The 13,940-nt window shown below is 42.8% G+C and overlaps 1 pseudogene; it reads left to right on the top strand.

The window, feature by feature from the left end:
* The first annotated feature begins 3,391 nt into the window (after nucleotides 1-3,391).
* On the top strand, nucleotides 3,392-5,803 carry Gm13788 (annotated as a pseudogene).
* Nucleotides 5,804-13,940: the final 8,137 nt, after the last annotated feature.

Below are 13,940 nucleotides of genomic sequence, written 5' to 3'. Positions count from 1 at the left end.
CTAAGACCTCAAATTCCATCCCTAGTGACACACATCCTCCAATAAATCCAAACATATTCCAATAAGGCCACACCTTCTAATAGTACCACTATATAGTCCTATGGGCCTTTGGGGACTATTTTCATTCAAACCACCACAATGTGCAAGGATGATCATGTCAGGATAGCCCTTATGGTCATACCATGCCATTCCATACTACATGGGAAAGAGTGGTCATATCAAGAAGGCCCTCATCGACATTCCACCCCAATTCATCTTGGTTTTAGTTGCATGCCTTCTCACCCACAGCAGACACAATGCATTGGCTTCTCTAAAACACATCTTTAGGTCTGCTATGTCCTTATTAGAATACCAAGTCTTTCATAACTTTACCTGGAGCAGTAAACAAACATCAGTTACCCCAGATAGTTCCAATGACAGACCAAAAGGCCCATTCCTCTCAAGTATAACTTGATAAACCATTGAGGCTGCATTAAGGAGCATAGGTGAGGGGTAACTTTCAGAAGCATGAGCAACATATGGTTAGATAAGGTATCCAGCACCACCTCAAGCAGTTGTGAATAGCATTTAGATCCTCCAGGATGTGCATAACTATATGTGCTTTGTGTGTCCTTCCCAATACTGTGAGGGAAACCTAGTGGGCCCAGGTTCATGAACGTCTCCTGTAGGCAATCCCGGCTGATCTGCTTTCAGGACAACTACAACTGTGTTATGTGTGGAGGGCAGAATTCACAACCCAGGAAATACCTAGTGACTCAATGGAAAGATATCAAAGATCAAGAACAGCATAGCTCACTGTCAAGTCATGAGAATATACTAAGTCATGTGGGAAAAATTAAGTGTTAAATTATGAAAATTAGCCGGGCGTGGTGGCACATGCCTTTAATCCCAGCACTCAGGAGGCAGAGGCAGGCAGATTTCTGAGTTCGAGGCCAGCCTGGTCTGCAAAGTGAGTTCCAGGACAGCCAGGGCTATTCAAACTACTGTAGATATGCTTGGCATACAAAAATAAAAGCACAGGGATAAATATATTATGAAGCCCACCATCTGTGTTTGAATATATCTATTTCCTCCAGAAGTGTCTCCCTGTCTTATTATGATCATTATTATTTATATTAAGTACATTTAACATAAGATCCTTTCTTTTAACATTTTGTGTGCATGTGTGTGTATCTGTGTGTGTGTGTGTGTGTGTGTGTGTGTGTGTGTGTGTGTGTGTGTGTGTGTCAGGGCCTTGCTATGGGTCCAAAGTTTATTTCTAAGTTCTCAGCTCAAGTACTCCTTTCAAACCCCTAAGTAGTTAGGGTTATAGATGTGTGCCACTGTGAATAGAATTGTAACAAGCTTTTAAGTGTACAATATGGTGCCCTTGACTGTGTGGAGTCTTCGCTGTATTGGATCAGTCCATGCCTGAAACTTCCCACTCTTAGGCTAACGTCTCTTCTCCCCATCCTCCAACCCCTGGCACCTACTATCCCAGTCTCTGTCTCTGGGTTTGACAACTTTAGATTTTTCACATAAGGGCATGGAGGATCTGTTTAGATTTGGCTTATTTTAGAAATGTTCTCCAGACCACCTACATTGTCACAGGTAGCAGGAACAAACATGCTAATACTGATTGAGCACATGTTCCTTTCCATCACTAAGCCCAGCATTCGACCTACTTCATTTAACTCTTGGGAAGATAGTATTTAAAGTAAGTACTCTTCCCCTCTACTTCACTCAGAGATACTGTAGTTCAGAGAACTTTAAGGGGTCCCCCAGAGTCACACAGGTAATAACACAGGCATTGGGGGATTTACAATCCATGTTTTTTATTGTACATTTTATGGTGTACAGCGTAATTTTAGAACTAGGCAATTGTATAATGATCAATTCATGTTAATTAGCATGTCCAACTCATCACATTCTTAGACTTTTTTGATTAATGCATAACAATTCTACCTACTTATGGGACCCGCTGTGGTGTTTTAGTACTTTATGTCCTGATCAGCTCAGTGTGACTAATGATTTCATTTGCTGATCACAAGCTTGATTTTAGAGTCTTCAAGCTTCTCCCTTCTATGGTTTATAGAATATACAGGCCTATAGTCACTCATAGTGGGGTAGATCACTAGAAGTTAATCTCCCTAACTTTTCCTTGGTTGTTCTTATTTAATGCCCCCTTCTTTTACCTTCCCCCAGCTGCTAGTAATCACTAATCTGCATTCAGACCTAGTCCTGAGTAAACAGAGAGGAGACCCTGAGATGGAGGCTCTTGCAATCATGCAGACTTGATTGGAGACCAAGTTCCACAGTCACATACATTTGGGTGAGCGACTTAACCAGTCAAAGCCTCTGCCTCTTGGTCTGTATTATAGAAACAATAGATATCACCTGCCTCTAGAGATGCCGGGATAACTAAGTGAGACAATGTACATGAAATGCTTAGCATGATGTCTGAAAAAACAGCCTTAAATTTTGGGTCACTATTCTTAACTGTGATCTTGAGCGTTGTCATTTTTTCAGATGAAGCACTTTCTCCGGTACACATCCAGAGGCTGCGAAGCTCTCCTTTGATATAACTCTGAACTTGTACTTGCCCTTCGGTGAGAGAGCAGAAAAGGATGACTTTATAAGTCATTAGTTAGAAACACCAACCCCCTGAAGGATTTTGATTCCTAAGCGGGTCTCCATTGTTGGCCAAGAATATACAAGGAAAAAGGCTTCCCATGGTGCTGGAAAGACAGCTCTTGTGGGTAAAGCACTTTGCCATGCAAAGTTTGCATATGAGAACCCATGTAAAGTCAGACATGGTAGTACAAGTCACTGAGATGGTTGGCAGAGACAAGAGAAACCCTGGAAGATCTTAGGATAGCTAGCTGTGGTGAACAATACATCCTGTCTCAAAGTGGAAGTCAAGGACTGACACCCACACTTACACACATGACCGTGCACATATAAACATGTCATTATACACAAAGGAATGACATTGACAGGAAAGAGAGAGGGGAAATGTGCAAGGGATGGAGGGAGGAGAACAAAGAAGCAAGAAAGAAAGCAAGAGAGAGAAAGAGAGGGGAAAAATAAAGGGAATGAAGGAGACAAGAGAGAAAGGCAAGAGAGGGGGAAGGAAAGGAAAAAAGAGGGGAGGAGAGAGAGTTGAGAATAGAGGCAATAGAGGAGAGGGGAGGGGAGGGGAGGAGAGGGGAGGGGAGGGGAGGGGAGGGGAGGGGAGGGGAGGTAAAACAGAAGGGGCTGCCTTCCTGACTCTCTCTTGGATTTGATGAGTTGGGTGGTTGTTGATTGCAGTTTTAGTTTATATTTTTGTTTTTACCTTTGCTGTTTCATGGTCATTGTGCTGACTTTAAATAAAACATACCAAGCATGGTCAAATTTAAACAATATAAACATGAATGCTTGGTTTCTGTCAATCCATTCAAGAGAAAGGAACATTACAAATGCAAATGGTGACACCTTCAGTGGCTGCCCAGCTCATGCTCCCCCCCCCCCCCACACACACACACACACACTTTTATTTTTCTCTCCACCATCACCCTTTCTCTCTCTAAATCTGGGTGTCCAGGCTATGCCTCAGGAAGCTCCCCTCCTAGTCTTCAGGGAAGATGCCACATACAAGTTTCTTACTAAAACATCTTTTTTAAACTCCTTTCCAGTGCTGAATAAGAAGATAGAGTTTGGTCCTTGGGGTCTGAAGACAGCAGCCAGTATCAACTCAGCGGTGTGGGCGGGGCAACTGAGCAGAGCTGGTCCTTAAACTTAGTGAAGATGCAGCAGGGAGCAGGGTTGGACAAGGCTCCAAGAAAAATTTGGATGTTAACATTCCCTTCTACTGAAGCCTGCCTTTAAGTGCTCACAGGAAGAAGAGGAATAAATTGCTGTTGTTGGTTTAAAAGGAATGATGGCCAGGTGAGTGGTTCTGTGGGTAGAGGGGCTTGCTGTCTAGCCTGAGGGCTTGACTTTGGTCCAGTATCCTCACAATGGAAGAAAACAGACACCTGCAAGTTGTGCTCCGACTTCCACGTGTGTGCCACGGCATTCATGTAGCCACCCCCACACATCACATGCATATACACAAATAAATACATCCCTGGCCCCAGTGGACTCTGTATCTTCTGAGGGAAAAAAAAACCCTCCAAGGAAGCCTGAGCACTTGTTGAGTTTCTAAGCCGTGGTCTATGTGTCAGGGATGATCAGTGATGTATCCATAGCCTTCTCACAGGAAGAGTCGGAATCTCTGGACTTAGAACAGAGGAATTTGTACAAGGATGTGATGGTGGCGAACTACCACAATGTGGTTTCACTGAAAGGATGCTTCATTTCTAAGCCAGATGTTATTTCCTTACTAGAGCAATGGAAAGAGCCCTGAAAGGTTGTGAGGAAAAAAAAAAGACGTCCAGATTCGGAAAGTAAGGATGAGACCAACCAGTTATTCTCAGACAATGGTGTTTATGAAATGAATTTATCCTAATGGAAGATAGTGGGAAAAAAATGGGAACAGTAGCCTGAAGAGTCTCCTTTTGAAAAACGAATGAGAGTCAAGAAGAAAACAGGAAAGACAAGAGAGAGGGCTCTAAGGAGGGATATCTCAGTCAAGTGAAGCGTACATCTTAGAGTGTCCATCCTCTTACGCAAAGTGAGCACGAACTACACATCAGAGGATCAATCCATTTTGTAGAGAAACCCAATAAATGCAGTGAATGTGGGAAGGCCTTTAGAGTCTGCCAGCAGCTCACTTTTCACCACAGAATTCACACAGGCGAGAAGCCCTATGAATGTAAGGAGTGTGGGGTGTCCTTCAGGCAGACTGCACAACTTACCTGGCACCAGAGACTGCAATCTGGTGAAAAACTGTATGAATGCAAGGAGTGTGGGCAAGCTTTCATATACGGCCCAAAGCTCAGAGCACATCAGAAGCTTCACACCGGTGAGAAGCCCTATGCATGTAAAGAATGTGGGAAAGCCTTCAGGGACGGGACCAACTTACTCTCCATCAGAGGATCCATACTGGGGAGAAGCCCTATGTGTGTCAAGAGTGTGGGAAGGCCTTCAGGCAGTTGGCGCACCTCACTCGCCATCAGAAGCTTAATGTTGCTGACAGACTGTATGAGTGTAAAGAGTGTGGGAAAGACTTTTTGTGTGGCTCTGGCCTTAGAGTACATCACAAACTTCCCACTGGTGAGAAACCCTATGAGTGCAAGGACTGTGGGAAGGCGTTTAGAGTTCGACAGCAGCTAACGCTCCATCAGAGAATTCGTTCTGTGGAGAAGCACTATGAGTGCAATGAGTGTGGGAAGACCTTTTGTCTGGGCTATCATCTTTATTCTCCAACACAGAATCCATCCTGGAGAAAAGCCTTAGGAATGCAAGGAGTGCTGGAAGGCAGTTCAGTCGCTACTCACAGCTTATTTGCATCAGAATATCCCTATTGGGATTAAACCCTAAGACTATAAGGAATGTGGGAAAGCCTTCAGACTCCTCTCTCAGCTCACACAGCATCAGAGTGTTCATGCTGGGGAGAAGTTCTACACTTGTGAGGAATGCGGGAAATCTTTCAGATTGCCTCAGAAACTTACTCTACATCAGAGAATTCATACTGTTGAAAAGCCCTTCTAGTGCAGAGAATGTAGGAAGGCCTTTCGACTTAATTCTTCTCTTATCCAACATCTGAGAATCCACTCTGGTGAGAAACCCTATGAGTGTAAGGAATGCAAGAAGGCCTTTAGACAACATTCTCACCTCACTCATCATCTGAATGTTCAAAGTGTCCAAGTGTGACAAAGTCTTAGTAGTCTCCTAGAACATTCTGTGAATGTTACAGCTAATCTCATTTGACCATACATGTAACTGACCTGGCATACGAGGTTTTACATCATTACAGGAATATGTGAATGTAAAAAAGAAGAAGATGAAGTTCAACATTCCTCTAGAAGCATATTGTAAAAGTATGATCACTGAGACCACAGAGGTATCTGCAACGATGCCTTCCTGACCACATAATTCAATAAGCAGAGCCAACTCTGCCCTCTCTCTCCAGGGTCTGAGCAGTGATGCAACTGAGTACTACTGGCTTCTAGGACTTGGGTTGGGGACAAGTCCAACAACCTCAGATGCTTTACTGAAGCTTCATGAAAGACTCACGGCCCAACTTCTAGACCCACTAAGTGAAAGCAGGAGACAAGTGGAGAAACACAAACAGAGCAGGTGACTGAGGTCACACCGAGTAATCCCTGATACCCTGGGTCCATTAATGCTTATGTTATGAGTGTCTCTGGACTTCCTAGTTAAAGAGCCAGTCTCTTTTCATTGTCCTGCTTAAATCTGTTTGAGTTAAAATTATGTATAGATAATACAACACAAAACTTTGGATGAGCAAGGAAAGCAGGATGTAGGAGAAAAAAATGTCTAGAGTACACACTATGAGGTCTACTGTCTTCTATATATTTTACATGTGGTAACTCAGTCCTCACAAGAACTATCCGAAGTACAGGTTCCATTGTGATCCTCAGTTTCCAGAGAAGAAAGCACAGAAGTCACTTGTACTAAAAACTGAAATACTAAATGCAGAGCTGAGATCTGCATCCTGGAAATCTGAGCCAGTCTATCCTGTTAATTCCTACTGGATAATTTAGGAGGTAAATGGGTGCATGCATGCATGATAAAAAAAAAAAAAAAAAAGGAAAAGGTGAGCCACGGTTGTCAAATAAAACAGCATTCAATAATGTGTATTCTTCACAACTGTACTTGAAAAGATGAAAAACATAAGCATTTGATAGAATTTGAAGAATCGAAGGAAATTAAAAAAATATAAGCAAAGAAAGGCAGGAAATGGGCAGGATAGCCTGTACTTCCTGAGCAGGACTGAAGACCTGGGACTGATTCATTTTATTTGAGACAAGATCTTGCTCTGTAGCTCAAACTGGCTTTAAACTGTGTGAGGCCACCAAAGGAGTGTTAGGATTACAGCTGTGTACCACCATGCCCAGTTGTTTGGTAGGTTTGTCTTTAATTCTAAGAACACAGAGATGTACTTTCTAATATTTAATATGTGCCATGGTAAAAGGTCTCAAATGAGGACTCAGAAAGAACACTGAAATGGATTCTGGGGGCATAGAGTTTACTAAAGGACTTATGCATCCATGGACAGACAGACAGACCACACTATGGCAAGGACTTGTGGAGAGTTCAAACCCTAGCAGCACAGAATGGCTGGGTCTCTGAAGAGAGAAGGTTGGGACCCACAGAACATAAGTAGGAATCGCTTCTCATACTTTTCTGAGGACAGGGAGGTTTCAAAGCACAAAGCCAGGCTCTCTGAGTCCTTGGCAGGAAGCAGGGAAGGAGGTGGAAGCAGGATCTGTTGCCACCAATACTCCCTTTTAATGTAAACTCACCTCCCCCCACCCGTGGGAAACCTCTGGTATCTAGGAGTCACAGACAGTGTCTCTGTGGGATGCCTGCTTGCATGTGTGAGATGAGAAGAGCTGTGCAATTAGGTGCTATGACCTATGGAGCAGCTGGATTCTAACGCATTATTACACATGATATCTGTGCTTGCTAGCCTTGGTTATCAACTTGACACACTCAGAAAGATGGAACATTGGTTGAGGAATTCCGTCCATCAGATTGGCCTATGGACATATCTGTGGGGGTGTTTTCTTAATTGCTAATTAATGTAGAAGGGCCTAGTTCACTGTGGACGGTACCATTCCTAGGACAGTTGGCCTCAGCTACACAAGAGTTAAACATGGGCAAAGGAACAAGTCAGTTGGCAGCATTTATCAAGTTCCTGCCTTGAGTTTTTGCCTTGGCTTCCCTCAATGGTGGAATATAATCTAAAGATAAAAATAAATCTTTTCTTCTATCTCAATTGTTTTTGTACATGCTGCTTATCACAGCAAGAGGAACCAAACTCGAACAACACCCTAACTCTGTAATTCCTATTTCAGGAACACTGGAAAGAGAACAAATTTAGTCAAATCCCAGAGTGTATTTAACTTGAACCAGGTTAACAGGAAATCCAATATACATTCTCACTCAATCTCCCTTGGTGTCTTAAAGGGCATATTTTAGAATGATAGTTAGAATGTTAGAGTCAAATAAATTGGTTCAAACACACCTGAAGCTGCTTTTTCGTCCTGAAATTACTGTTAAGATTATCAAACTCATACACAGCTCTGCAGAACAAATGAAGTCATACACATATAAATTTAGGAGAGTACCCAGCTCACACAAAGTAAGTTCCTAATTTGGTCAGCATATTAGCAACACACTAATGTCAAAATTAAATGAGAATGAGGTTCCATATTGCTCCTTGGAGCTGGAAAGACCCAAGCCATCTAGCTGAATCATCTGAACTGTGTGTGTGTGTGGAAGGGGGTGGTGTGTGTGGGGGGGGATGCGAACAGAGAAACATTCAGACAAGGGAAGACCTTCTATTACTATTCAAGCAGTAGGTATAATTTTTAACCACCAAAATTATAAAGATCTTCAATCTGCTCATAATTTGATTCTAATTAAAACTTCTATCCACAAAGCTGGAATTGCAAGGGGGGAGCATAAATGAAACAGCAATTAACCTTTGGTTCTGAGCTTATTTGCTCCTACCCAACATGGGTCAGTTGCCATAGAGATTATACCTACATGATCTGCAGATGAGACCAATGCCACATGGAGCCTCTGAGCTGGCCTCCTCTCAGTGTGACTTTGGGATAATTAAAAAATCCGCTGGAAGAGAATTGAAAGCTGATCTGAAACTCTACAGGAATGGAAATAGAAATGAAAGGGAAGAAGGCAAGGAGGGTGTAGAAATCAAGGGGAAAGATATTAAAGAAACATAAGACTGAATAAAATCCAGTCTCCTTCATCTACAGCTTTCCAGTCTGTCCATAGCTGGGGGGAGACTGATAAGAAGAAACTGGAAAGCGTGAAGAGTTTCTCACTTCTGCTAGCAGGAGGCTTCTTAGCTTAGGAATGTGACCAACCAAGCTGAAGCCTGCCTTAGGCAGAGAAGGGGGAAGCAAGGAGGGTTCAGCTACAGTGCATTTCTTGTCTCATCTCTAGAATACTAGGTGAGCAAAAATAAACCACAGAGATACTGCACAGAGGATGGACATGGTCAAAACTCAAGAGTGCTTAGTCCATTTTCTGTGGATAATAATACAATATCTCTAGCTAGGAACATTCTACAGGAAAGAGGTTTATTTGGGCTCCTGACATTAGTGACCCATGGTTAAGGGGCAGCATCTGATAACAGCTTCCTTAGCAGAATATTGAGGCAGTGCTGGGTATTATATGGCAAGCAGAAGTGTGGTGGTTCCTCTTGATTGTCAACTTGATTGGGTCTGAAATCAACCAGGAAACAATGCCATAAGGCAGTCTGTGAAGGTATGGTTTGGAAGGATTAACTGGAGGGAAGACCTTCTCTTAAAGGGGTCTGCACACACCTCTTGCAGCAGCCCCACATACGCAGAGGACTTAGGGCTGCCTTTGCCAGCCCACTTCAGTCCTTGCTCTTGAATTCATCTGTTCTGCTGTGGCTGCTGTCATCAGTCTTGGCATGGGAACCCAGCTTCTTCAGCCTCCCAGGATGGACTGAAGACCAGCAGCTCTCCAGAAATTCCCCAGGCCGGAAGCAGCAGAGTGAAGCTACTGAAACCTGCAGTCTTGTGACTGAGCAGCGATCTCTTTCTCAGACTGGTCCTAAGCCACAATCTTGCATGTCTTTTTTTACTTCTTCTAGGGGCAGCTGAAAAGTCTTCAAATCTTCCCACGATGATTCGCTTATAGCATACATCCTGCTTTTGAATCATGCTATACCTCCTAAATCTTGCTCTACACATTTGAAAGCAGTCAGTGGGTAGTCTAAATATTTGTTCTTTAAATATTTTCCCCAATCAAATGCTCTCTCTCTCTCTCTCTCTCTCTCTCTCTCTCTCTCTCTCTCTCTCTCTCTCTCTCTCTCTGTGTGTGTGTGTGTGTGTGTGTGTGTGTGTGTGTGTGTGTGTGTGTGTGTGTGTGTGGCCAGCAAGTCCAGGAAGCTCCTGTCTCCAAGTCCCCAGCACTGAAATTACACATACACCATGCACCACAGTACCCAGCTTTTTTATGTGATTTCTGGGGATTAGACTCAGGTCCTCATGCTTGCATGGCAAACATTTCACACACAGAGCCATTTCCCCAGCTCCAATTCATCCCCTTTTAGTTGTGACTGCTATAATGCTGTAGAACGTGAACTGGATCTTCTTCTAGTGTTTTGAAAGAATGACCAAATGCCATGGTGCTGGTACTGGTTAGGGCTCCTCTTAGTATATCATACCATGTCAGAAAGCATTATGATGAGAATTATGTACAAGAAATTTTCATACATATAGGCAGGCAGTAAACCAGAGATGGGAGAACAGCCTTTCTCTTTTTTAATATTTATCTTATGAAAACTGACAAAGATCCCCCAGAACTCTATCAGTTCCTTCTGAAGGCCTCATCCTTCATGGCCCTTTCACTTCCTACAATGCCCTACCTCTAGAAGGTTCCACATCAGCTTCCAGAACTGCCACATTCAGAACAAAGTTCTCAGTTCCTGAACACAAAGGAGACAAAATCAAGTCATATTCAAACCATAGCACCTGGACTATGAGTTCTAGAGTAACTCAACCAATAAGCCTAGTTCCTGTCTGCGGATAGATCCCTTCATAGCCTACATCTCTCTGTATTTACCAGATAGATTCCAGCTCCTCTCATCTCTGCTAACCCAGCATTCAAGGTCAGACATATAATTATTTCCCCCTCAAAAATCCAAGAGCTGTTAATAGCCTAGACAGTGATAATCACTACCAAGGAACAAAGTAGAGTCTGAGTTAAGTGGGTTCTCATTAAATTTCAATAGTATCTTCTAAAAAAAAGTGCAATTGAAAGTTGGTCTTGTCTTTTATACACACAAGAGTTTTACAAGAGGCATGTTTCATGGTGTCCTCTGAAAATGCAATGGTTGTTGTCATAGTTAACATTAACTTTCAACATGACAGACCCTAGAATTACCTGAAAAAAAAAAGTCTTATTCTAGTTTGCTATTCTGTTGCTGTAAGAAACACCAAGACCAAAATCAACTTGAGGAGAAAAAGAGTTTATTTTAGCTTGTACTTCCAGGTCATAAGTCAGGCAGAAACTCCAAGAAGCAGAGACAGGAACCATGGAGGGAGGCTGCTTACTGGCTTGCAGTCTGCCTCATGTTCAGATAGCTTTCTCATACAACCAAAGTCTATTTGCCCAGAGATGGTGCCATCCACAGTGAGATGGGCCCTCCTATAACAATCAACAATTAAGACAATCTCTCAGACAAGGCCACAGATAATCTGATTGAGCCAGCTCTTCATTTGAGGTTCCCTCTTCCTAGATGATTCTAGATGATGTCAAGTTGGCAATAAAACTAACTAGCAAGTTAGTGTTTTTAATCTGGTTAGTTTTCAGACATTCTATGGGGGATTATCTGATATGAGGGTGGGGGTCCAAAAGACACCATGGAATGGGCCTCTTGTAAAACTCTTCTGTGTATGAAAGACAAAAAAACAACCTCCAGTGTCACTTTTTAAGGAGACACTATTCAAATTTTAATGAGAATCCACTTAAGTCAGACTATTTTGTTGTTGGGCAGGTGGTCCTGGATTGTGTTCTAAAGCAGCTAAGCATGAACCGTGAACCACAGAGAGCCAGCAATCCATCCCTGTGTAGTTCCTGTGCCATTCCTGCCTGTAGTTCATGCCCTGACATCCCTCAGTAATGGACTGTGACCTGGAAGTCTAAGCCAAAAAACCCTCTTTCTTGCCAGAGTATCTCTTGATCAATGTTTTATCACATTAACAGAATGAAACCCAAACACCGCCCCTCCTACCGCAGCTGTTTTACAGTTCAAATTACATCATTTTGTAATTAAGTTCTATCTAAAATTTACTACTTGCTGGAATAATCTCACTCATCTGCTGATGTTTTCTCTAAGCTTCCTAAGATCAGAAGACACAATGTGTTGCTTATTCTGGTATTTTTTTTCATGTCTAGCACAGCACCTGAACAAAGCAAATAACCTATATGCATGCATATATATATATATGTATCCCTCCCTTCCTCCCTCCCTTCCTCCTACCCTCCCTCCTTCTCTCTGTCTCTCTCTGTATCTCTCTCTCTCTGTCTCTCTCTCTGTCTCTCTCTCTCTGTCTCTCCCTCTCCCTTTCCCTCTCCCTCTCCCTCTCCTTCTCCCTCTCCCTCTCTCTTTCATTTCAGGATATAAGACTAAGAGTGGCAGCATTACTGAACAATCCATTCTTTCTTTCAATGAAAAGTTATTGACTGTTTGCTATGTGTCAGCTACCATGATAAATGCTAGCAGTAAAATCGTAAAAAGTCAGACAAGGCCTCTACCATGTGTCAGTTCCACTATAAAAGTAAACATAGCTGGTAAACACTGACAATCCAGACTATGTAAATTTGTCAGGAATGGTCATCATTTTTTATGGAGGAAGCCATTGAGGGTGTTTGGAGTTACTAGGGGGCAGAGAGGACAGGGCAGTTCCTTCAATTCAGGTCAAGAAGGCCTTGCCTATAAAGGAAGCCTGACATATAATGACAGGTAAAGGAATTCTAGGCAGAGAGGACAGAAGATGCAAATTCCCAGAGGTAGCAAAGATCTCAGTACTTCAAGGGAATTGAATATCGTGGTCAAGGGGTATGAAAGAGGCCAGTGGAGAAGTGTTTTTAGTAAAGGGCAAATGAGAAGCACCAAAAAGATTTAACTGAATGACATGAACTGATTTATGAGTTAAGAATATTACTCTGGGATCTATGGAGATCTTGATATGCAAGATCACTTGGAGCACAAGCATGCACATCTGAGTTCGGTTCCTCATCACCCATGTTAAGAACCAGGTATAACCACATGCACCTACAATCCCAGCACTTCGAGGGGTAGAGAGACAGGAGAATTTCTGGGAGTTGCTAGCTATCAGTCTAGTTCCAGGTTCAATGAAAGACCCTGTCTCAATGAAATAAGATTAAGACTGATAGAAAAAGACAGCATCCTCTTCTGGCTTATAAACACACACTGGCATACCCTCATGCACCTGTGCGCATGTACACACACACACACACACACACACACACACACACACACACACGCACGCACAAAAAAGAAAGAAAAGTACTCTGGTTGTTCCTGAGAGATGAAGAGATTGAAAAAGTAGGAAGGGGTCCTTCCAGTTATCTGAGCAAGAGAGGACGACTTGTGCTTGTCCTCAGCTAGTTGCAAAAGTGAAGAAGAAAAATAGAGATAACCTCATATTGTTCTAACATTTATTTTTAATAAATATTTGGACCATTTACAAAGATATGTCTTCATTTTGTAACAAAGTGTGAATAACAAAGGTAGGGGCATGCAGCATGCTGTGATGTAATGTCTGCCACCTGTTGTTCCGGAGAATGAATTCTAGTTGGTCAGGAAGGAAGAGGCCTTGGAGTGTGGGATTCTGTGCATTCACTGTGATCATGTGATATGTGATCTGTGATCATGTGATCTGTGATCATGGCTGCTTGGTTGCTCCTACCTGGTCTGAGGTTGCTTTGCTATCTCTTGACACCACATATCAACCTTGGGCATAACCTCAGCACTGTCACTTTTGTCTTGTCTGTTGAGGGCACAGCATTTTGCTGCTGAGTTAGGATCTGCTCCCACTGTAGATACTCTGAAGTGATCCATACTACCCTGTAGGGATTATTGCTGGAAGCTCATTGCCTGGGGACCTAGTTACGTTAAAACACACACGTGGGAAGGACACACCTTCGCCATTTGCTTCTTAGGATCACCCAATCTGGAGATTCTTAGTGAGAACCACCAGTAACTTCTGCAAAATTCTGCAAAGAAAATAGTGGATCTAGAGTTCAGCTATCACCAGATT

The sequence above is a fragment of the Mus musculus genome, chromosome 2, assembly GCF_000001635.26.
Source record: "Mus musculus strain C57BL/6J chromosome 2, GRCm38.p6 C57BL/6J".
Taxonomy (NCBI): Eukaryota; Metazoa; Chordata; class Mammalia; order Rodentia; family Muridae; genus Mus; species Mus musculus.
This window is presented reverse-complemented; position numbering and strand designations above follow the sequence as displayed.